The 24717-nt window shown below is 45.0% G+C and overlaps 1 pseudogene; it reads right to left on the minus strand.

The window, feature by feature from the left end:
- Positions 1-604: 604 nt before the first annotated feature.
- LOC119334516 lies at positions 605-4469 on the minus strand (annotated as a pseudogene).
- Positions 4470-24717: the final 20248 nt, after the last annotated feature.

Here is a 24717-nt window from a genome sequence, read left to right on the forward strand (position 1 = left end):
CACACCCTCAGCATGCGCGACATGCGCACACTGTAGAATCCGTCGCCGCCTTGTTTCGCAGTCCCATCTTCAGGACAATCAATGCACTGAACTTGTCAGAACCTTCTGTCATCGTCGACGCCGCTACGACGATGGACAACGTCAGCCTCCAGCACGCACCCATCAAATGGTATCCAATGCCGAGACCTATGTATCCATGGAAGGGAAATAACATCACTACCATTAGCTGTATGACGTTGGTGAAATCTGTGTTTTCCTCTCATGTGATCTACTACATCACGCCAGACATTCTCCCCCAGAGCACCACATGCCTTCTAGCAACCACTCTAAATGCTTACCATGATGTGTTTCTCCCGCCTCTCTAGCAAGCCCCACAAGACCTTTAGAAGATATATATTCACATTTATCTCTATTTTTACATAATAATCGCATGCAAGAGAAGAGGTATGTAATCGTCATGAATTGCATTAGAAGATACCCTCATTTGTATCCGAGAATCAATTAGAAAATAATTTCGGCCAATAGATACTTAAACTGGAGGCGACTCATCAAGAACATCAATTCCCACTAAGCGATGTTGAAACTGGAGTTGATTCATTAACAAAAAGAGTATCTAGAGCCTGATTATATATTGACCATAAATATACAATTCAATGTCTCATTTTGTCCGTCTACCCCTCGACTCCGCCAGGCTCCTCCATCTGCTGGCTCGCCTAACCACTTTTGTCATTGCCTCCACTGGCTATGACCAGAGCAAGATTTTTAATATCCCAACATTTTGACACACGACTAAGGAAATTGGATGAAGTAAAAAAAGACCTTTCAATGTCTTCAATAGATGGAGTCAACGATACAACAAAGGGGCGGCAATTTACCGATAAAATCATGAAGGACATAATAACACGTTGTAAAAAACCATTTCCTCTTGTCATTTGCGCAAGTATATCGCCATGGTAAGTAAGTGTAGATGAGAAGCACAAGGTCTCTAAACCTGTAGTCAGGGACAAATCTGCCAGCAAACAACAATTTTATGAAAAGAATGTGAATATGAAACTGCAACAGTTGCACTGAATATTGTAATTTTTGAATTATGATATTGTACAGGCCACGGGTTATCTAGCTTCCTATTAGTATAACATCTAATATGTCAACTACAAAAGCGCCTAGCTGAGAATTGGCACACCCTCATTGAAGCATCTCTTTGCACTCTAACTAGTAGTTGGGGCGCCACCCGGTGGCGCCGCCTAAGAGGAAGTTGAGGCGGTGCCGGGTTGGAAAGGCGCCCCATCCACTTTCTTGTTTGTATCAGGGGTATTATTCCATCATGCTCAAAGTACATACATATTTGCAAGTATCTAAAACTTTAAGATAGAGATGTGCAAAAGCAATACACGTAAAGAATGTATTCTTACAAGCAAAGATATCTGTTTGCGTGCCTCAACTTGTTCCTTGTGGTTTTTTTTTTTCATATTGATTGTGTGTATTGTAGTTTTATCGAGGCCAGAGGTATATTTGTTGTGTCTAAATCCAGAAATCACCAGTCAATAAAAGAGCGTTAATTTCTGAATCAAAGCACTCATGTTAACCATCAGAGCATTTCTCGATCTCTGAATCATAAGAGCATTTCTCGATCTCTGAATCAGAAGATTTTTCTGCTGCTAGAAACTCAAGTTCTGTATGACCTTGATCATTTCTCACCTTGCATTATACAGCTTTTGTAAAATTTGATTGTTGCATCGGGTTGTAATACTTACCGACTTTGCAAATTTTGATTGTCGATTTTGCTGGCGTTTCCTTGGGTAATTTTCATCTGTTTCTATTTTACACACAGAAATGCAAGGTACTCTGTATAAACTTACTTCATTACTTGTCATATCGAACTGTTTTTGGCCTGTTGCCCGTCACTGATTCAGTGGAAAAAAATGGTTTGTAATGTTCAATATCATCCAATGAACTTGTAATGTTCGGATATCATCTAAAGGAATCTTGCTGCACCAGTGCACCATTGCTACACAATTTCAATCCAGGTTCTTCTATTTCTATAGAAACCTGTCCGCAGACCGCAGACCGCAGCCCATCAAGTGGAAGCAGAGAGCACGCTCTTGACAAACTCCCGGGGCGGCAGCCATTGGCATTGTCAGCCCGCCACCTTCGGCCATGTCAATGGTGTCGCCTTCACCAACATCCCACTCAAAGCACTGCACGGGTGCTGCCACAGACAAGCTGACAAGGCGCATCGCCAGCCCTTCCCCGGGGCATCGCCTCCGACCAAGCCCGAACGGCAGCATGGGCGTGGTGACCGTGTCTCTTTCCAAGAACCGCTCCGGCCGGAACTCCTCTGGCGCATCCCAGATATTGACATCCCGGTGGATCGCCCATCCATTCACGAGAATCATCGTGCCGCGCTGGACATGAAAGCCACCCACCGTGCAGTCCTACATGGCCTCGTGCGCTGGGATGATTGGGCCGACGGGCACAGCCGAAGGGTCTCCTTGACAACGCATTGCAGGTAAGGTAGGTTGGTGATGTCCGACTCCTCAACCAGTCGGCCCATGCCGACGTTGGCGTCTATCTCAGCCCTCACCTTCCGCATCACCTCTGGGTGCTTCACAAGCAGCGCCCAGTGGCGGAGCCAGCTATCTGGCAAGGCCTGGCAGCCGCCACACCTAAATTTCAACCAAAGGGACTAGTACACCTACGTGCTGGACATGAACCTGGTACTACAAGTACGTAGCTGGTGGGGATGATGTAAAACTCCGCCGAACAGAGCACGAGTACACGCAGGATAATAGAATATGGTACTTAAATTTGGATTTTAGTTGTATTTGCGAAACACAAAGTATTTATATATCTAATATTCTAGGCAGTTTTTGGTCAGTTGCATTTTACATGCTTTTCTTCTTCATAAGCTCGGCCACACCTGAAAATTATTTCTGCATTCGCCACTGGCAGCGCCATCGCCCACTCCGTGGTCAGCGCCGATGTGTCGGTGCCGGCAGTGAGCAGTACCTGAATGTCAGCATAGGCATAGCAACCATGTTGTCACAGACTCACACTCTCACTCTCACAGATCGCCAAAATGGCACACATCGTGGTGCTGGTGTCAGGCAGGCAGTTTTGCAAAATATGCTAGTACTCACCAAGACGATGCCTTTGACGACGGTGTCAGTGTAATACCCGGGATCGGTTTCTTGGTGCTCCAAGAGCACGGCGATTGCGCCCTTCTTCTCCACGTCTAGGCCACCGGCATTTGCGCGTTCATCGATGACCATCGATGAGGGCACCGACGAACGCGTCATGCCTTGTCTGAAGACTTACAAGCGCCGCCTGTGGAGACGGTCGACCCAGCGAAGCGCCGGGAAGAAGTCCCCGATGCTGGGCGCGCCGCTCACTGCAAACGTCTCCTCAACGATCTCTTGGATCCTACGCACGCCGTCGGCAAGCCATCACGTTAAGCACCAGCTCGAAGAGCCTGGGCCGGAGGGTAACAATCCCACCCCCGGTGCATGCGCTGGCGTCGTGGAGCAGGTTCTGGACGAGGGACGCGACCCCGGCGCGGCGGTCACCGGCGAGCGCGGCGAGGCGGGAGGTCGAGAAGAGCTAGACGGCGAGAAACCGGCGCAGGCCGCGCCAGTGGCCCCCGTGGGAGGCCCACACGACGGTGGTCCGCCCGTAAATGACCCCTAGGTGCTCCGCAGGGAGCATCCGCAGCCGGCCCGCCAGCGCGGCGTCGTGCGCCGTGAAGCCTCCTCGGCCGCCGCGTATGTGGACACGACCAGCGCCCGCCGCGCGCCCAGACGCAGCGACAGGAGCGGCGGTACCCCGGCGAGCGCGGACAGCGAGCTATGCAGCGGCTTCTTGAGCAGGTGCAGCCGTGCAGGTGCCCGAGCAGATGGAGCGCCGGCGGGCTCGGTGCGCTGCTGGTCCCGTACCCTGCCGTCGCCTCGGCCGAACAAAGACGGCGACGACAACGGAGACGAGGAGGAGAGGGGCCGAGCGAGACGCGGCATCGACCGGCGCATCACGAACCTTGGCGGCCGCGGCGGCCCCCGCGCCCATGTCGACGTCCTCGTCGTCGACGGGAATCTCCTGGCCGTGCACCTCCTCCATGGCCGCCGCGTGCTGAGCTCGAATCTTCTCGCCTCGGCCAACCTAATTCCCGGCCTGATCAGGCGCTTCTCCATGGGCTCGCCTTCTACCTCTCCCTCCTCTGATCCTCTCTTCATCTCACCCTCCCCTCCCCTTCTCTCTGCTGCGGACGACGCCGCGGACGGCCATCTCCGTGGCCAACCCGCTCCTGCCGCTCTGCCTCCTCCTCGGCGCCATCGACTTAACCCTAGCTGGGAGTGGGAGGACGAGAAGAAAGAGGATGCAGCAGGAAGAGAGAGGGATGGCCGCGTGAGGAAGAGGAGAAGGTGGGCGCAGGGGACGGCGGCATCTGAGGAGCTCTCTCTTTCTTTCCCGGCCAATCCCTTTCTCTGTTAATTCCTCTTTCCCCTCCCGAAGCGAGCATTTTGTCGCATCGTTAATCCTACGTGGACAGCACGAGGGCACGCCCATGATGCACACCGTATAGACACAAGCGCTCATATGCACGCGCATACGCTCACCCCTATAAACGCACACACGTACACCCTATCCCACTGAAAGCGCATCGCCGGAAATCCTGAAATAAATTCAGAAATAATGCGAGCATCAGGATTTGAACCCTGATGGGTTGAGGATACCACTGTCCACCTAACCAACTCAACCACAGGTTGATTCACATTGTTTTGGATAACTAACCTAACATGGACCTTCTCAGTTAAATAATGGTGCATCTAATTGGATACCAAACTGCAGTAAAAATGCAAATTCAGTTACTACATAGAAAATGTTAGGATAATCCTAGGCCAAAATGTTTTCAGTTGAAAAACATGAATGCTGTTGAACCAACAATGTTTACTGTGACCAATCTGATTCGCTTATACCAAAAAAAAATATGTATTCTATAGCAGAACAAAATTACATTACTACTAACCAGAATGCCTGTAGAGGAAACAGATCAGAAAATGCAAATTATGTATTGATCATTGCCATAGCTGCAAGTGGATGAAATGTAAATATTGTACAACTCAAAAGGATGCACCTCCACACAGTATCTACCCTGAATGATGGATAATTTCACAAAAGGAGTCTGGCGCTATACTAGCATAAAGCAGCATGCTATGAAAAATTAGATGTCAACGCATTATGCATGAATTACGTTGAGAACTGGAAGAAGCGAATTGCAGGAGCTACATGGTGTCCCTCTGGTCACTGTCCTCCCGGTTGAATTATTCACTGTCTCATCCAAATCCTAGACCGCAGTATCTACAAAAAAAAATGCCAGTCTTGTTTTTTTGAATAGTGTTTATATAAATAGAGCAAGTAGTCACGCGTAATGTAACTTGTGCTTAGTGCGCGGGGCAACATGTACTCAGGGCCGTCTCCAGAAATTTGGGGGCCCAATGCAAAAAGCAAAATGGGGCCCTAATTTTCTTTAAAAAGCTTATAGTATAACTCAAGCATAATCTCATTTGATTATATAACCTAAATGTATGTTATTTCTTACAATATTTAGGAGTATACCAAATACCGATGCAAAAGACAAATGGTATAAGTAAAACAATAAGCTAACCTCGTGTTATCAAAATGTGGCATCCTTCTTGTATTCTTTCGTCTTGTGTTCTTTGAAATGACTTCTTTAATTATATCTTCTTAATTAATCTTCTTCAAGGCATCATTTTCAAGTGCTATTGTCGCCAATCCATTGAATCTTTCATGTGTCATAGTAGAACGCACATAGAATACCAAGAATGCATGAGTGTTTCTATTTATGGACCGAAACAAAAATAATATCAATGCATTGGAACTCCATGCCTTATAGGCTTGCAAAGAATTCAAGATAGTACCCCGCAAAAATAAAAGGAATTCAAGATAGTAGTAGAACAGAAGAAGATAAAACCTTGAATTATAGGCTTGTTTCTTCCTTCTCGAATACTAAATTATAGGCTTGTCAAGAACTCAGAGATAGATGAATTAATGGGGTAGCCGATCGCTGGCCGCAGGGCACCGATTACTCCTTCAACCTGCTAGCCTTCTCCCTTCTGTTCGTTTGTGGGTGCGAGGCAGCGAGGGTGTTGTCGGGACCGGCGCCTCCAATTCCTGTGCCGTTGTGATGCCGTCATGCTGCGTGCCGTCTGACGGCCCTATGAGGCTGGTCATAGTGGAGAGTAACTTATACTAGTGTCATGCATATGACACTAGTCTAAGTTACGATTTTCATAGTGCAAAATAACATACTAGTAGTGTCATATGTAGCTTCACTGATGACTTGTAGACTCATATTGTCTTGAGAAGCGCTATGTTACAGTAACATATTATGTTACCGCTTTTCATTAACTACATGTCACATAAGCAAAAATTTCTTAAAATGTGCTATGTTACTACCTAAGTTATTCCCACTATGACTAGCCTGACTTAGCTGATCTGACTGCTAAAGTGAGAAAGATCCCAAGTCGCCCAGGATACGTATACACATACGTGCGCTTCCGTTTGTCTTTCGATCGATCGACTTCCGAATGATGGACTAGCGATCAGCGGGAGCTGACCAGCAGCCCCAAGAGGCCCAAACTGTGAGCTTCAGCGATCAGGCAGACGTAGGCCCAAAACTAAAAGGTGCACGTTTCAGATTAGTACATGAATTTGGACCCAAAGTGGGGGCCTCTGACTTTTTGGGGCCCTGTGGCCTGTAGACGGATGTACTTTGCATGTGATACAATGGTGCGGTACGCAAGAAACGAGAAAAAAAAGCTGGAGTAAAAAATCCACAGAAAAGGCAAGTCTTTAGACTCGTTTCTCCGTCCCACAATATAAAAACATTTTTTAAGCTATAACAAAGCTTGAAAAATATTTTCATGTTATGGGACGAAGGGAGTAACATTCAACAGCCTGCGTTCGTCACTTGCCTTTTGGCCGCATGACGTTTCCGGCCTGTATGGTGTTGGAATTTGCTAGTGGGCTTTTGGCCCAAAGCCAAATAAAATTTTGAAATTCTCTTGGCACATTCATGCACACATGTAAGTTGTGTGAGTGAGACTAAAGTTTAGTCCCATCCCGGAAGTTGAGTGAGACTTGCACCTCTTTATAAAATGAGCTGTTCTACCACTTGTATGAGCATAAAAGGAGACCTACACCTCGCTCGTCACGACGCGACGCGACGAGACGAGCGGCACTGCGCTGGGGGATTGAGCCGAGGACAGAGCTATACACGTTATCTATATTTTTGCTGCTCGAGGAAAATTAACGAGTTATTAATTACTCCCTCTGTTCCTTGATATAAGGTGTATAGATTTTTGAGAAAAAGTCTGAAATATTAGGTGTATTGCGTTGCACCACTCGTTTGGATAATGTTTTTAGGGATTTGATTGCATTTCCTTATATTAGGCAAGCTCCTCTATTTTCTCATGTCAATTAGTCAGGTGTAATCCCGCCCAAAACTTAGGAAATTTTCCCTCCACATGCGTTCTTTAATTCCCGTGCCAAAAATTATACACCCTATATCAAGGAAAGGAGGGAGTAATAATTAACAGACGCATTAATTACTGAACCGTTTCTGATTCTTTTGGTCACGACTCAGACATGGGGTTTACCCCCACCCTAGCCGCCGCCGCATCCTATGGTTTCGCACCACCATTCCAGAGCATTGCGCCGCTACGAAAGTCTTCTCCATCTCTCCTTCCGGCGTGCACCATGAGAAGGGAAACAGGCCTTCGGAACCCTGCCTCTCGTGATCCTGTACGGGAGAGGGGCGATCAGGTTTTTGGGGAGCGCAATCACGCGACTACTGGCAGCGACGACTTCGCCAACGACGACTTCTTCCCCGACCTCGGCAACCTCATCCTCAACGACATGGGCGACAACATCAACACCAGCGCTACTGCTCCCGCTGCATCGTATGTGATTCTATCCTTCTTATTCGAGATTGTGGTAGAATTCATGTTTCTAGTATGTGCCCTAGATGTGATCTGTTCATCTACTATGCTAGGTCACATGATTAGTTTAATCTCTGCTACTGCTGTCATGATTTATCTGCTGTTTATTCTGATTAAATCTCGTAGTAATTCGCTCATATATTCAACAATCCGAAAACCTGATTATAGGCAATTTTCTTCGAGTGGTTTTGCTAGGCATCTGAAGCCGCCTACCTATAAGGGGGTGCAATATAAGAGGTGGCGCACGAGAGCAGTTTACTAGTTCCAGACCATGTACTGCTATGATGCCACCAAGGGCAAGCCCGAGGGCGATCTTAATTAATCCTGCACAGCAGGAAGTTTTTGAGAAGATCGATACCCTTTTTAAAGGCGCCCTTTTGAGTGTTCTTAATGATTCCATTGTGGATTCGTATATGTCGTTTAACAATGATAAGGACATGTGAGTTGCGCCCGAGGCCAAGTTTGGGGCCTCGGACGCTGACATCGAGTTGTATGTCATGGAGCAATTCTATGACTACAAGATGACTAATGAGCGCTCTGTTGTCCAGCAGGCTCATGAGATACAGTCGCTCGCAAAGGAACTTGAGTACTTCAAGTGTGTGTTGCTGGACAAATTTGTTGCCGGAGGCATCATTGCCAAGCTTCCACCTTCATGGAACAATTTTGCTACTTCCCTGAAACACAAGAGACATGAGTTTTCCGTTGCGGATCTCATTGGTACTCTTGATGTTGAAGAGAAGGCGAGAGCAAAGGACACACGTGCTCGAGTTGTCGAGGGAGCTTCTAATGCCCACATGGTACATAAGAACAACTTCCAGCCCAACAAGTTCAAAAACAACAAGAATAAAACTCAGGGCAAAGGCAAGTTTGATACAAAGAACAAGCCGTCACTTTCTACCAACTTCCAAAAGAATTCTCATAACAAGGGGAAGGGACTTTGCCGTGGCTGCGGTGATCCTAATCACTGGGCTCTGAAGTGTCCTAACCGCTTTGAGGGGCGCGAACATGAGAAGAGTGGCAAGTCCGCTAATGTTGTCATCGGTGATACTGATATGAAGGAATCTGGGTACGGTATTCTTCCTATCATCCTTTCAGTATTTCAATCTCCTGATTGGCTAATTGACACTGGTGCCAATGTACATGTTTGAGCTGACGCCTCCATGTTTTCTTGTTACCAGGTCACAGGGACTTCTCCCATACTGACGGGGAATGGGTCACATGCCATCGTTCGAGGTGTCGGTATGGCCGATCTAAAGTTTACTTCGGGGAAGACCGTGCATCTGAAGAACGTTCCATGTGCCGTCCATCAATAAAAATCTCGTTAGCGGTTCCTGTATATGTCGAGATGGTTTTAAGTTAGTTTCGAGTCCAATAAAGTTGTAATTTCTAAGTATGGATAATTCGTTGGAAAAGGCTATGAGAGCGGAGGCTTGTTCCGCCTGTCTTTGTCAGATATTTGCACTAAAGTTATTAATAGTGTTTGCCACAATAATGAATCTGATATTTGGCATTCACGATTGTCATATTAACTTTAGTTGTATGACGCGGCTAGCCATATGAATTTAATTCCGAAAATCTCTACTGTCAAAGGCTCCAAGTGCCAAGTATGTGTGCAAGCTAAGCAACCTCGCAAGTCCCATAAGACTGCAGAGGCAAGAGACTTGGCGCCACTAGAACTTATACATTCTGATCTCTGTGAGATGAATGGCGTGTTGACAAAAGGTGGAAAGAGATATTTCATGACATTGATTGATGCCTCCACTAGATATTGTTATGTGTATCTTCTAAAATCAAAAGATGAGGCTTTAACTTTCTTTAAAAACTATAAAGCTGAGACAGAGAACCAACTTGATAGAAAAATTAAATGGCTTAGGTCTGATCATGGTGGAGAGTATTTTTTCAATGAATTTGATTTATTTTGTGCGGAACATGGTATAATCCATGAGAGGACGCCTCTGTAGGGGGACGTAGCAGAATTTTAAAATTTTCTACGCATCACCAAGATCAATCTATGGAGTCATCTAGCAACGAGGGAGAGGGGAGTGCATCTACATACCTTTGTAGATCGCGAGCGGAAGCGTTCAAGAGAACGGGGTTGATGGAGTCGTACTCGTCGTGATCCAAATCACCGATGACCTAGTGCCGAACGGACGGCACCTCCGCGTTCAACACACGTACGGTTGGGAAGACGTCTCCTCCAACTTGATCCAGCAAGGGGGAAGGAGAGGTTGATGGAGATCCAGCAGCACGACGGCGTGGTGGTGGAAGCAACGGTGATCTCGGCAGGGCTTCGCCAAGCTCAAGGAGAGGGAGAAGTGTCACGGGAGGGAGAGGGAGGCGCCAGGGGCTAGGGTGCGGCTGCCCTCCCTCACCCCCACTATATATAGGACCCCTAGGGGGGGCGCCAGCCCTACGAGATGCAATCTCCAAGGGGGGCGGCGGCCAAGGGGGTGGAGTGCCCCCCAAGCCAAGTGGGGCGCCCCCACCCCTAGGGTTTCCAACCCTAGGCGCAGGGGGAGGCCCAAGGGGGGGCGCACCAGCCCACTAGGGGCTGGTTCCCCTCCCACTTCAGCGCATGGGGCCCTCCGGGATAGGTGGCCCCACCTGATGGACCCCGAGACCCTTCCGGTGGTCCCAGTACAATACCGATTACCCTCGAAACTTTCCCGATGGCCGAAACTTGACTTCCTATATATAAATCTTCACCTCCGGACCATTCTGGAACTCCTCGTGATGTCCGAGATCTCATCCGGGACTCTGAACAACTTTCAGGTTACCGTATACTAATATCTCAACAACCCTAGCGTCACCGAACCTTAAGTGTGTAGACCCTATGGGTTCGGGAGACATGCAGACATGACCGAGACGACTCTCCGGTCAATAACCAACAGCGGGATCTAGATACCCATGTTGGCTCCCACATGCTCCTCGATGATCTCATCGGGTGAACCACGATGTCGAGGATTCAATCAATCCCATATACAATTCCCTTTGTCAATCGGTACGTTACTTGCCCGAGACTCGATTGTCGGTATCCCAATACCTCGTTCAATCTCGTTGCCGGCAAGTCACTTTACTCGTACCGTAATGCATGATCCCGTGATCAACCACTTGGTCACATTGAGCTCATTATGATGATGCATTACCGAGTGGGCCCAGAGATACCTCTCCGTCATACGGAGTGACAAATCCCAGTCTTGATTCGTGCCAACCCAACAGACACTTTCGGAGATACCCGTAGTGTACCTTTATAGTCACCCAGTTACGTTGTGACGTTTGGTACACCCAGAGCACTCCTACGATATCCGGGAGTTGCACAATCTCATGGTCTAAGGAAATGATACTTGACATTCAGAAAAGCTATAGCAAACGAACTACACGATCTTTGAGCTATGCTTAGGATTGGGTCTTGTCCATCACATCATTCTCCTAATGATGTGATCCCGTTACCAATGACATCCAATGCCCATAGTCAGGAAACCATGACTATCTTTTGATCAACGAGCTAGCCAACTAGAGGCTCACTAGGGACGTGTTGTGGTCTATGTATTCACACATGTATTACGATTTCCAGATAACACAATTATAGCATGAATAATAGACAATTATCATGAACAAGGAAATATAATAATAACCATTTTATTATTGCGTCTAGGGCATATTTCCAACAGCCTCCCTACTCACCTCAGTCAAATGGGGTAGCCGAAAGAAATAACCGAACTCTAATTGATATGGTTAACACCATGTTGGACACATCGGGTCTCTCCAAGGAATGGTGGGGGGAGGCACTAATGGATGCGTTTCATGTCCTAAACCGAGTTCCCACAAAGCATAAGACCATGACTCCATTTGAGGAATGGAAAAGGAAAAGGTTGAAACTCTCTTACCTACGTACTTGGGGTTGTTTGGCGAAAGTCAATATACCAATTCCCAAGAAGCGCAAGCTTGGACCAAAAACCGTGGATTGTGTTCTTCTAGGCTATGCTTTTCATAACATTGGTTATAGATTTTTGATAATAAAATCTGAGGTATCCGACATGCATGTTGGTACGATTATGGAGTCGAATGATGCAACTTTCTTTGTGGACATATTTCCAATGAAGGATATGTCGAGTTCATCAAATCAGGAGATACCTACTCCATCTAGTGAGGAATTCGATGTAATTCCTGAACCCACCATTGCGATGGAACACATTGAGAATCCTGTTGAGGGTGACAATGGAACTCCTGTGAGGAGTAAGAGACAGAGGACTGCAAAGTACTTTGGTGATGATTTTATTGTGTACTTCGTGGATGACACACCCATGACTATTTCAGAAGCCTATGCATCTCCTGATGCTGACTACTGGAAGGAAGTTGTTTGTAGCAAGATGGGATTCCATCTTAGCTGACGGAACGTGGGAGATCACTGACCGTCCTTATGGGTGCAAACCTGTAGGATGTAAGTGGGTGTTCAAGAAGAAGCTTAGACCTAATGGTACGCTTGAAAAGTACAAGGCATGGCTTGTGGCTAATGGTTATACCCAGAAAGAAGGTGAAGACTTCTTTGATACTTACTCACCCGTGGCTAGACTAACCACAATTCGGGTGCTACTATCACTAGCTGCCTCACATGGTCTTCTCGTTCATCAAATGGACGTTAAGATGGATTTCCTCAATGGAGAGTTGAAGGAGGAAATTTACATGGATCAGCCAGATGGTTTGGTAGTATCTGGTCAGGAAGGAAAGGTGTGCAAGTTATTAAAGTCTTTATATGGCCTTAAACAAGCTCCTAAGGAGTGGCATGAGAAGTTCAAAAGAACATTAACTACTGTCGGCTTTGTAGTAAATGATGGTGACAAGTGTGTGTACTATCGCCATGGTGGGGGTGAAGGAGTTATTCTTTGTCTGTATATCGACGACATACTGATCTTTGGAACCAAAATTGATCTAATCAAGGAGGTTAAGGATTTCTTATCTCGCTGTTTTGAGATGAAGGATCTAGGTCACACTACTTCAGTCTCACTATGTGGAAAAGATCTTGAGTCGTTTTGGGTATAGCAACTGCACGCCTTCTCCAACTCCATATGATGCTAGTGTGTTGCTTCGAAAGAATCGATGGATTGCTAGAGATCAACTGAGGTATTCTTAGATTATTAGCTCGCTTATTTATTTGGCGAGTGCCATGAGGCCTGACATCTCTTTTGCTGTGAGCAAGCTGAGTCGGTTTGTGTCAAAACCGGGAGATGATCATTGATACGTCCATTTTGCATCATGCTTTTATATCGATATTTATTATATTATGGGCTATTATTACACATTATGTCACAATACTTATGTCTATTCTCTCTTATTTTACAAGGTTTACATAACGAGGGAGAATGTCGGCAGCTGGGATTCAGGGCTTGAAAAGGAGCAAATATTAGAGACCTATTCTGCACAGCTCCAGAAGTCCTGAAACTTCACGGAAGCTATTTCCAGAATATATTAAAAATACTGAGCGCAAGAAGTTCTAGAGGGGGGCCACACCCTGGCCACGAGGGTGGGGGCGCGCCCCTGCCTCGTGGGCCCCCTGGTGGCCCTCCGATTCCCATCTTCTACTATATGGAGTCTTTCGTTGAGAAAAAAATCATAAGCAAGCTTTCGGGACAAGACTCCGCCGCCACTAGGCGAAACCTTGGCGGAACCAATCTAGGGCTCTGGCAGAGCTATTCTGCCGAGGAAACTTCCCTCCGGGAGGGGGAAATCATTAACATCGTCATCACCAACGATCCTCTCATCTGGAGGGGGTCAATCTCCATCCACATCTTCACCAGCACCATCTCATCCCAAACCCTAGTTCATCTCTTGTATCCAAACCTCAGATTGGTACCTGTGGGTTGCTAGTAGTGTTGATTACTCCTTATAGTTGATGCTAGTTGGTTTACTTGGTGGAAGATCATATATTCAGATCCATTATGCATATTAATACCCCTCTGATTATGAACATGAATATGCTTTGTGGGTAGTTATGTTTGTTCCTGAGGATATGGGAGAAGTCTTGCTATTAGTAGTCATGTGAATTTGGTATTCGTTCAATATTTTGATGAGATGTATGTTGTCATCCCTCTAGTGGTTCATGTGAACGTCGACTACATGACACTTCACCATTGTTTGGGCCTAGAGGGAGGCATTGGGAAGTAATAAGTAGATGATGGGTTGCTAGAGTGACAGAAGCTTAAACCCTAGTTTATGCGTTGCTTCGTAAGGGGCTGATTTGGATCCATATGTTTGATGCTATGGTTAGGTTTACCTTAATACTTCTGTTGTAGTTGCGGATGCTTGCAATAGGGGTTAATCATAAGTGGGATACTTGTCCAAGTAAGGATAGTACCCAAGCACAGGTCCACCCACATATCAGATTATCAAAGTATCGAACGCGAATCATATGAACGTGATGAAAACTAGCTTGACGATAATTCCCAGGTGTCCTCGGGAGCGCTTTCCTTCATATAAGAGTTTGTTCAGGCTTGTCCTTTGCTAAAAAAAGGATTGGGCCATCTTGCTGCACCTTATTTACTTTTATTACTTGCTACTCGTTACCAATTACCTTATCACAAAACTATCAGTTACCGATGATTTCAGTGCTTGCAGAGAATACCTTGCTAAAAACCGCTTATCATTTCCTTCTGCTCCTCGTTTGGTTCGACACTCTTACTTATCGAAAGGACTAAGATAGATCCCCTATACTTGTGGGTCATCAAGACTCTTTTCTGGCGCCGTTGCCGGGGAGTGAAGCGCCTTTGGTAGGTGGAATTTGGTAAGGAAAAATTTATATAGTGTGCTGAAATTTACTGTCACTTGTTACTATGGAAAGTAATCCTTTGAGGGGTTTGTTCGGGGTATCTTCAGCTCGTCCGGAACCACAATTAGTTATTCCTCAACCTACTGAACCTACTGAAAATGAAAATGTTTACTTCGAAATTCCTTCGGGTATGATAGAGAAACTGCTAGCTAATCATTTTGCAGGAGATGGAACATTGCATCCCGACTTATACTTAATCTATGTGGATGAAGTTTCTGGATTATTTAAGCTTGCAGGTATGCCCGATGATGTTATCAAGAAGAAGGCCTTCCCTTTATCTTTGAAGGGAGATGCATTGACATGGTATAGGCTATGCGATGATATGGGATCATGGGACTACAAACGGTTGAAATTGGAATTCCATCAGAAGTTTTATCCTATGCATCTTGTTCATCGTGATCGTAATTATATATATAATTTTTGGCCTCGCGAAGGAGAAAGCATCGCTCAAGATTAGGGGAGGCTTGAGTCATTGTTATATTCATGCCCCAATCATGAGCTCTCAAGAGAAATGATTATTCAAAAATTTTATGCTCGGCTTTTTGAAAACAATCTCTCCATGCTCGATACTTCTTGTACTGGTTCCTTTATGATGAAGACTATTGAATACAAATGGAATGTATTGGAGAGAATTAAACACAACTCTGAAGATTGGGATCTCGACGAAGGTAAAGAGTCAGGTATAACACCTAAGTTTGATTGTGTTAAATCTTTTATGGATACTGATGTTTTCCGTAAATTTAGCACTAAATATGGACTTGACTCTGAGATAGTAGCTTCTTTCTGTGAATCCTTTTCTACTCATGTTGATCTCCCTAAGGAGAAGTGGTTTAAATATAATCCTCCCATTGAAGTAAAAGTAGTTGCACCTATTAAAGTTGAAGAAAAGACTATCACTTATAATGATCCTATTGTTCCTACTGCTTATGTTGAGAAACCACCTTTCCCTGTTAGAATAAAGAATCATGCTAACGCTTCAACTGTGGTCAACAAAAGTAATATTAAGACACCTAAACCCCCTGAGCAAGTTAAAGTTGAACCTAATGTTGCTATGGTTAAAGATCTCTTGGCCGATAATATTGATGGGCATGTTATTTACTTCTGTGATGAGACTACTAGAATTGCTAAACCTGATGCTAAAGATAAACATAGACCTGTGGTAGGCATGCCTGTTATTTCTGTTAAAATAGGAGATCATTGTTATCATGGCTTGTGTGATATGGGTGCTAGTGCCAGTGCAATACCTATTTCCTTATACAAAGAAATTATGCATGATATTGCACCAGCTGAGATAGAAGGTATTGATGTTACCATTAAGCTTGCTAATAGAGATACTATTTCACCAATTAGGATTGTTAGAGACGTTGAAGTCTTGTGTGGGAACGCTAAATACCCTGCTGATTTTCTTGTTCTTGGTTCCCCTCAAGATAGCTTTTGTCCCATTATATTTGGTAGACCCTTCTTGAATACTGTTAATGCTAAGATAGACTGCAATAAGGATATTGTTTCTGTTGGTTTAGGGGATATGTCTCATGAGTTTAATTTTGCTAAATTTCGTAGACAACCCCATGATAAAGAATTGCCAAGTAAAGATGAAATTATTGGTCTTGCTTCTATTGCCGTGCCTCCTACTGATCCATTAGAACAATATTTGCTAGACCATGAAAATGATATGTTCATGAATGAAAGAAGGGAAATAGATGAAGTATTCTTTAAACAGGGACCTATTCTTAAACATAATTTGCCTGTTGAAATCCTAGGGGGTCCTGCTCCACCCAAGGGTGATCCCGTGTTTGAGCTTAAACCATTACCTGATACTCTTAAATATGCTTATATTGATGAAAAGAAAATATATCCTGTTATTATTAGTGCTATCCTTCCAGAGAAGGAGGAAGAGAGATTCTTGAAAACTCTGAAGAAGCACCGTGCTGCTATTGGATATACTCTTGATGATCTTAAGGGCATTAGTCCCACTCTATGTCAACACAAAATAAATTTGGAGGAAGACGCCAAACCAGTTATTGATCATCAACGACGGCTGATGTCTACTACACAACCTTCTTCTTGTAGACGTTGTTGGGCCTCCAAGTGCAGAGGTTTGTAGGACAGTAGCAAATTTCTCTCAAGTGGATGACCTAAGGTTTACCAATCCGTAGGAGGCGTAGGATGAAGATGGTCTCTCTCAAGAAACCCTGCAACAAAATAACAAAGAGTCTCTTGTGTCCCCAACACACCCAATACAAAAGTAAATTGTATAGGTGCACTAGTTCAGCGAAGAGATGGTGATACAAGTGGTATATGGATGGTAGATAAAGGTTTTTGTAATCTGAAAATATAAAAACAGCAAGGTAATTAATGATAAAAGTGAGCACAAATGGTATTGCAATGCGTTGAAACAAGGCCTTGGGTTCATACTTTCACTAGTGCAAGTTCTCTCAACAATAATAACATAATTGGATCATATAACTATCCCCCAACATGCAATAAAGAGTCACTCCAAAGTCACTAATAGAGGAGAATAAACGAAGAAATTATGGTAGGGTACGAAACCACCTCAAAGTTACCCTTTCTGATCGATCTATTCAAGAATCTGTAGTAAAATAACACTAAGCTATTCTTTCCATTCAATCTATCCTAGAGTTCGTACTAGAATAACACCTTAAGACACAAATCAACCAACGCCCTAATGTCACCTAGATACTCCAATGTCACCTCAAGTATCCGTGGGTATGATTATACGATATGCATCACACAATCTTAGATTCATCTATTCAAACCAACACAAAGTACTTCAAAGAGTGCCCCAAAGATTCTACCAGAGAGTCAAGACGAAAACGTGTGCCAACCCCTATGCATAGGTTCATGGGCAGAACCTGCAAGTTGATCACCAAAACATACGTCAAGTGGATCACGTGATATCCCATTGTCACCACAGATAAGCACGACAAGACATACATCAAGTGTTCTCAAATCCTTAAAGACTCAATCCGATAAGATAACTTCAAAGGGAAAACTCAATCCATTACAAGAGAGTAGAGGGGGAGAAACATCATAAGATCCAACTATAATAGCAAAGCTCGCGATACATCAAGATCATACCATCTCAAGAACACGAGAGAGAGAGAGAGAGAGAGAGAGAGAGAGAGAGAGAGATCAAACACATAGCTACTGGTACATACCCTCAGCCCCGAGGGAGAACTACTCCCTCCTCGTCATGGAGAGCGCCGGGATGATGAAGATGGCCACCGGAGAGGGATTCCCCCTTCGGCAGGGTGCCAGAACGGGTCTAGATTGGTTTTCGGTGGCTACTGTAACACCCACGATGCGGCTATATCTCCCACATGTCAGGGCACGACTTAGAGGCATAACCGCATGGTAGGCATGTCGCAAGAGGGGTAATCTTTACACATCGCATGTACTGAATAAGAAAGGGATAATGAGTCGGCTTACAATCGCCACTTCACACAATACATAAATATATCATACATCATCCAGAATACAATCAAGGTCCGACTACGGAACCCAAATAAAGAAAGACAACCCTAAATGCTAGATCCCCGATCGCCCCAACTGGGATCCTCTACTAATCATCCAAAAAAGAAACATAGTAACGACCCGAATCCTCGTCAAACTCCCACTTGAGTTCGGTCGCGTCCCCTGCACTGGCATCATCGGCACCTGCATCTGTTTGGAAGTATCTGTGAGTCATGGGGACTTAGCAATCTCACACCCGCGAGATCAAGACTATTTAAGCTTAAGGGTAGGAAAGGGTAGTGAGGTGGAGCTGCAGTAAGCACTAGCATATATGGTGGCTAACTTACGCAAAAGAGAGCGAGAAGAGAAGCAACACAACAGACGTGAACTAGAAGTGATCAAGAAGTGATCCTGAAACTACTTACGTTCAAACATAACACAAGAACTGTCGTGGAATTGTCACGACAGATGTCCTAGCGAAAGGACTTAGTCGTAGGGCTATCACTACTAGGAAGCTTAAAGGGGTAATAGGGACAAAGGACACGAGAGGTTTATACTAGTTCGGCCCCTTATGGTGAAGGTAAGACCTAGTCCAGTTGATGTTGTATTGCTAGGTTTCGATGACCAAGGAGCGAATCCGCTAGCTTGGCTATCGATCTGTTGTTTTCTTGTCCTAAGTCGCCGCCGGGTCGTCCCCTTATATACACGGGTTGACGCCTGGCGGCCTACAGAGTCCCGTCCGGTTCATAAAACGTGTCCGGCTCGATGACTTTTTTATATGCCTTTCTTTACAAGTCTTTCTCTACATATGGCGGTTCACAATATTGGGCCTTAAGCCGCCTCTGGGCTTAAGCCTTCTACAAGTCTTAATAAACTATCACCTTGAACGTTTACTAGGCTTCTTCTCGTAACCCGCCATTGGGGTTGACCCGGCCCCTCCTGGGCGGGTCATACCTGGTAGCTATATCCCCAACATTAGGCCCCAGGTTGACTTGAACTTTGTTCTTTGTCAATCTTCAACACTTAGACGAAATCCATCTTCCTCTCTCTGTAAAAACTCTGTAACCCACCATGACGTCATCTTCCGAAAACACGAAATCCTACTATGACGTCATCTTCAACGGATCTTTATCTTTTAATGTCTTTCGAGAATCAAGGCGTCCGTTTAGCTGGATAATCATTATTTTGGTCTTCCTCAATTTTCGCGCCTGCCTGTTCACCTATCCCCTTATAAATAGGCTTGGCCGGTCCTTCCCCTTTCTTCTTCTTCCTTCCATATTCTCACTACCTCTCTGCCTCTCGAGCTCCGCCGTCGCCGCAGTGCCCACCGTCGCCTCTCATAGTCGGCTGCTGCATCACCCTGAGCTCATCCCGAAAACCACAGCGACCCTTTGCAGAAGCTCTGCATTCGTAAGTTCCTATCTTTCTGCGCCCTTAGATCTGTTTAGGGTTACGAGTTCATCGGCGTTCTTCGCCATTCATCACAGACCTCCTTGAAGTTCCTTCTCCGCACCCTCTTTTGATCCAGAAGAAAAGTAGAACTTATGCGGTAGCAATTTTACGCCCATTTTAGATGCTAGTAGATCCCTTTCATTTGTACAGATACCTTCTTAAAGCTGATGAACTCCTCCGCACTCGTCTTTTAGGTCTAAATTTATTTTTCTTTTCTGACCCATTTTGATCCAGAATACTAGTGATAGCTTTGGGAAATCTGTTTGTCTCAACACTTAGCAAATTCTGTTTCTGGTTTCCTTCAAATGTCTTTAGTCATGGCGGCTTATCACGCCGCTCACTTTTACCTTATATGACATTAGCCCTTACTTAAGCCGCCATTACTCATTTGCACTATCATCATTTAACTTTTAATTTCACCATTGAATTGAACCGGCACATTACTTTCTTTTCAGTTTGTCCTTTGATCATCATGCCGTCAAAAGCACCGACTGTCTGCAATTGGGTCCCTTCCACAGTTACTGAAGATACTTTGAAGGAATTTTTCACCATATGATTTTTGCCACAGAAAAATGTTATGTCTTATCGTGCACCTGACCCGGACAAGGAACGGCCTAATCCTAAAGATAGCGAAGTTATTATCTTCACTGACCACATGAATCGGGGTTTTTCACCACTCGGCTCAAAGTTCTTCAGAGACGTTCTTCATTTTTTCAAACTTCACCCTCAAGATCTTGGACCCGATTCCATATCCAACATCTGCAATTTTCAAGTTCTCTATGAAGTGTATCTTCAAGAAGAGCCGACTGTGGAACTCTTCAGAGAGTATTTTTATTTGAACCACCAGAATGAGTGTACCAACGGCCCTAGCTTGGAACTCGGCGGAATCTCAATTCAACGCCGACAGGTCGCCGTCTTTCCCTTAATAGTCTTACCGAGTCATCCCAAAGATTGGAATTAGACCTGGTTCTATTGCCAAGATACGTCACCAGCCAATGAAAAACCACTACCGGGTTATCACGCGGAGCGTCTGGATTCCAAGTTTGTGCTCCCTGATAAGCTTACTGCTGCTGAACGCAAGAAACCTATTCCATCTATTAAAAGGATTAATGCCTTATTGGGGAATGGCTTAACCGGAGTTGACTTGATCCGTTGCTGGATCTCATGGCGGGTCATCCCTCTAAGCCGCCGATCCAAATTGATGTATGAATATGGCGGAGGCCCAAATGACTCTCTGCGTCACATCTATGTACAACTAACTGAAGAAGACATTGTTGCAATGTCAACCATCCTTGTGAATGACAAATATGAGGACTGCAGTAAGGTTGGGTTAAACCCCTTCTGCAAACTTAACCCGACACTAGAGGTGAAAAACCCCTGACTTCTTTCTCTTTTGTTCTTTCCTCAGTAGTTTTAAATACTTGCATGACCTGTTTATTTGTTTACAGGCCAAATCTGACTTCTGGAAGGCCAAGTATGACCATGAAGCTGCCAAGAAGGCTAGAGCCGCTGCCATAGCTGCCAGGAAGACGACACGGAGGTCCAAGAAGAAAAGGAGCACTACTTCGGACCTGTTAAAGCTTGACGATGATACTGAGTCGGAGGTAGCCCTTGACTCCCTTAGCCAGTTTTTTAATAACCTTATTGACACTGACTATTGCCAGGACGACACGGGGGCCAGTCAGGCCGTAGAAGAAGAGGTAACTATTTCCTCCGACTCAACCCATTTGCCAAGACAGAAACTTCGACCGGTAACCCGGAAAGTAAGGTTTTCGCACCCTTTGGCTTATTTGGACCCTCATTTTCTTTTGAAAAAGCAGCAACATGAGAGCCGCCGTCAGGCCCGAAATAATGACGACGATGAACCGCCTTCCGTTTTATAACAAACTCCTCGAAAACGCCAGAATGAAGTTTCTTTCATCTTCATCTTTTGCGTTCATTAATGAATCTATTCCCTTGCATGACTGACTTTATTTTACCTTTTGCAGGAGGTTTCTCGCTCTTCTGGCGACTCATCTCAGACTCAGTTTCCGGCTTTCAAAACTGCTCCTGGGTAAGGAAAAATCAGCTTTCCTCTGTATCTTTGAAAATTGCATCTTTACACTAACTGTCTCATAAAACTTTTCTTAGCGGCCAAGCCAAATCCAAGAAGGCCAAGGTGATTAAGCCGTCAGAAGACCTGAAGGTTCCTGCACCTGAACTGGCCATGCCAACTCCTCCCTCTGAAACTGAAGCACCTGAAGACCCGACTGCTCATACTCAATTGGATCCTCCTGAGTTGTCAGCCGATGAGATCACCCTTAATCTGACTATCACTGAACCATCTAGTTCAGCCAACCCGCCAACAACTTCTGATACTGACGTGTTGATTACTAGTAGCCGATTTGTTGAACCGGGGACCCCCACTGTATTAGCCCGGCACACTGCTAAGCAAGAAGCCTTGGAGAAGCAGAAAGTGCATTTTGATATCTCTCACTACACTCATCTGAATGCTAGTGACATACTGTCCGGCTATCTTAGTCATGTGCATTCTAGCCGTGAGTCGGAAATTGAGATGGTTAAGCACTTGCAGCTAAAATATGAGGTATGTTCTCCGGTTTACTTATACTCTGCCAACCCCCAAGTCTTCAGATGATGAACCTGAATGATCTGTAGACTTTATAATATAGGTTGATACTTTGTCTCTAAGCTTTTCAAAAGTCCAACAAAGTAGCGTAAACTTCACCTGTAGTCCCAAGGGCTGGCTCAATTTATCATAAATGAACCGGTACTTAACTTCATAACTGTCTTTTACTAGTTCCAATAAGTATTGCAATCCGGCTTACTCTTGAGAAACTTTCTGAATATCATGCATTAGCCCCCAAGTGCCAAGTGCTATTACTTTGTAAAACACTTGGGACTTGAAATATATAAGAGTCATAAAAAATTGCTTTGGCAGACATTAGCCCCCAAGTGTCAAGTGGTCTTGTGGTGCATAGTACTTGAGACTTGAACCCTTATAACTTTTAGTTTAAGCCTTGACACACCTGTGTATGTTTTGTAGAACGCCCTATCTGAATTGAGCTCCCAATTAAGTGATGCAAAGACCCGGCTGATGGATCAAGAGGCAGAAATCAAGACTGCTGACTCTAAACTCCAATTGAGTCTTTGTGAGATAGAAAAATTGAAGACCAGCTTGACTGCAAAGAAGAAATCCTAGGCCGAAGAAAAGACGCTGCTGATACAACATGCTGAAACAGCTCAGGCGGCTCTTGAGGAGGTTACCACGGAGCTCACTGGCTTAAAGAACCGGGTGTCTCAAATGGTCTCTGCCATCTTTGGTAAGTCATCTGTATTAATCACTTTATACCTTCTTTTGACCCGGAATATAAGCCGCCTGCTGAGCCTTTGTTTAAAAAAAAACTCGCAAGTCCACCAAGCAAAAATCTAAGCTAAGACAGTGTGACCAAATTGAAGGCGGTTTATACTTTGGTGGAGCAATTGTATACTGGCGCTCAACGAGCACTTGCCACCATCTCCCCTGCCAACCAAGGACCCAATCGGTTGAGCGATGTCTTGAAGAAGTTATCAAGTTTACCCGCCAGGTTTCAAGAGGTCAAACGATCCTGTGCCAGAGCCGTAGCCCTGACTTCCCTAAGCCACTCCAAAGCCTGGGTGCCAGATCTAGACCCGGCGGATGTGGCTAAGGGGTACCCTACTGTGAAGGAAGATGGGACTCTATTTGAGCAAGATGACTTCATTGCCTGTGTGAGGGGAGTTCAACCTCAAGCTACCATTCTTGGAGAGGAGACCAACATCGATAAATATCAGCCGGGTTTTGTTATGGAGAATAAGAAGATGGCGACTCCCTCTTATAAGGTGACAAATCTTATCCCGCCGGTTCGTCAACACACTTTTGCTCCGGAAGTTGATCCAACCGGCCTGATTGATGATGAAGCAGAGTTCATTGCTCTGAACAGCTTTGACTGGTCCAATCCCAGCTTCCAATCAGTAGAAGGAGGTGAACCGGCAAGGGGAGAGTCATAACCAGCTTGTGGTCTCTCAAAGCCTTGTAATAGATTAGTTTGAAAACTGCATATTTTGCCTATGCCATCGTGCATAAGATGCTGCAGATGACTCTTTGCCCATGATGTCAATGTATGTTATGCATTACATCAGTGGTTACATCTGTAATGTTTTAACTCTTTTCCTGTAAAAAATGAAAGAGCTGGCCTGGCGGTTTAGCACCGGACGGGTCAAAAAACACCCGGTATATGACTAATGAAATTACAAAAAGCTAGAACTAGATGTAAAATAAACAAGGCTGAAAACACAGAGAAACCTGTTTATGAATGACACTGTCATACCTGTGCTCTTTGAATCTGGACTGCCGATTTACATGACCCAGATGACGAGGTTGATGACCCAATCTTTTTGAGAAGTCAATGCTTCCATATACCTGATGACTATCATACCTTGGCGGTTTATTGTCAAATAGTCAAGCCGGCTTAAATAAAAACCATACTGATAGTTTAAATTTGAGACAATAAAAATCAGTAAGACAAAATAGCAGATTTCAAAGAACATAAATTTGGGGGTTTCTGATTCGAATACAATCAGTAAACCGGACCAAAGGGGTTAAGCTAAGATTCGAATACGATCATATAGCCCCAGTGGCTTTGGCGTTGCGCCGATCAAGAGGGTACCGACAGCTATGTTCTCTTTGGTTTGAATACGACCTATGTTTGAACAGGAAGCCCCCAAATGACCTCAAGAGGTTTTTAGCGACCCGGATTTGAATACGATCCAAGTCGGACCCAAAAGGGGTTAAGCTATGATTCAGATACGATCAAGAAGCCCCCTAGTGAGTTTGGCTCTGAGCCGATCAAGAGGGTTACGACAGCTATGTTCTCTTCGGTTCAAATACGACCTATGTTTGAACAGGAAGCCCCCAAGTGACCATGAGGTTTACAG

The sequence above is a fragment of the Triticum dicoccoides genome, chromosome 7A, assembly GCF_002162155.2.
Source record: "Triticum dicoccoides isolate Atlit2015 ecotype Zavitan chromosome 7A, WEW_v2.0, whole genome shotgun sequence".
Taxonomy (NCBI): Eukaryota; Viridiplantae; Streptophyta; class Magnoliopsida; order Poales; family Poaceae; genus Triticum; species Triticum dicoccoides.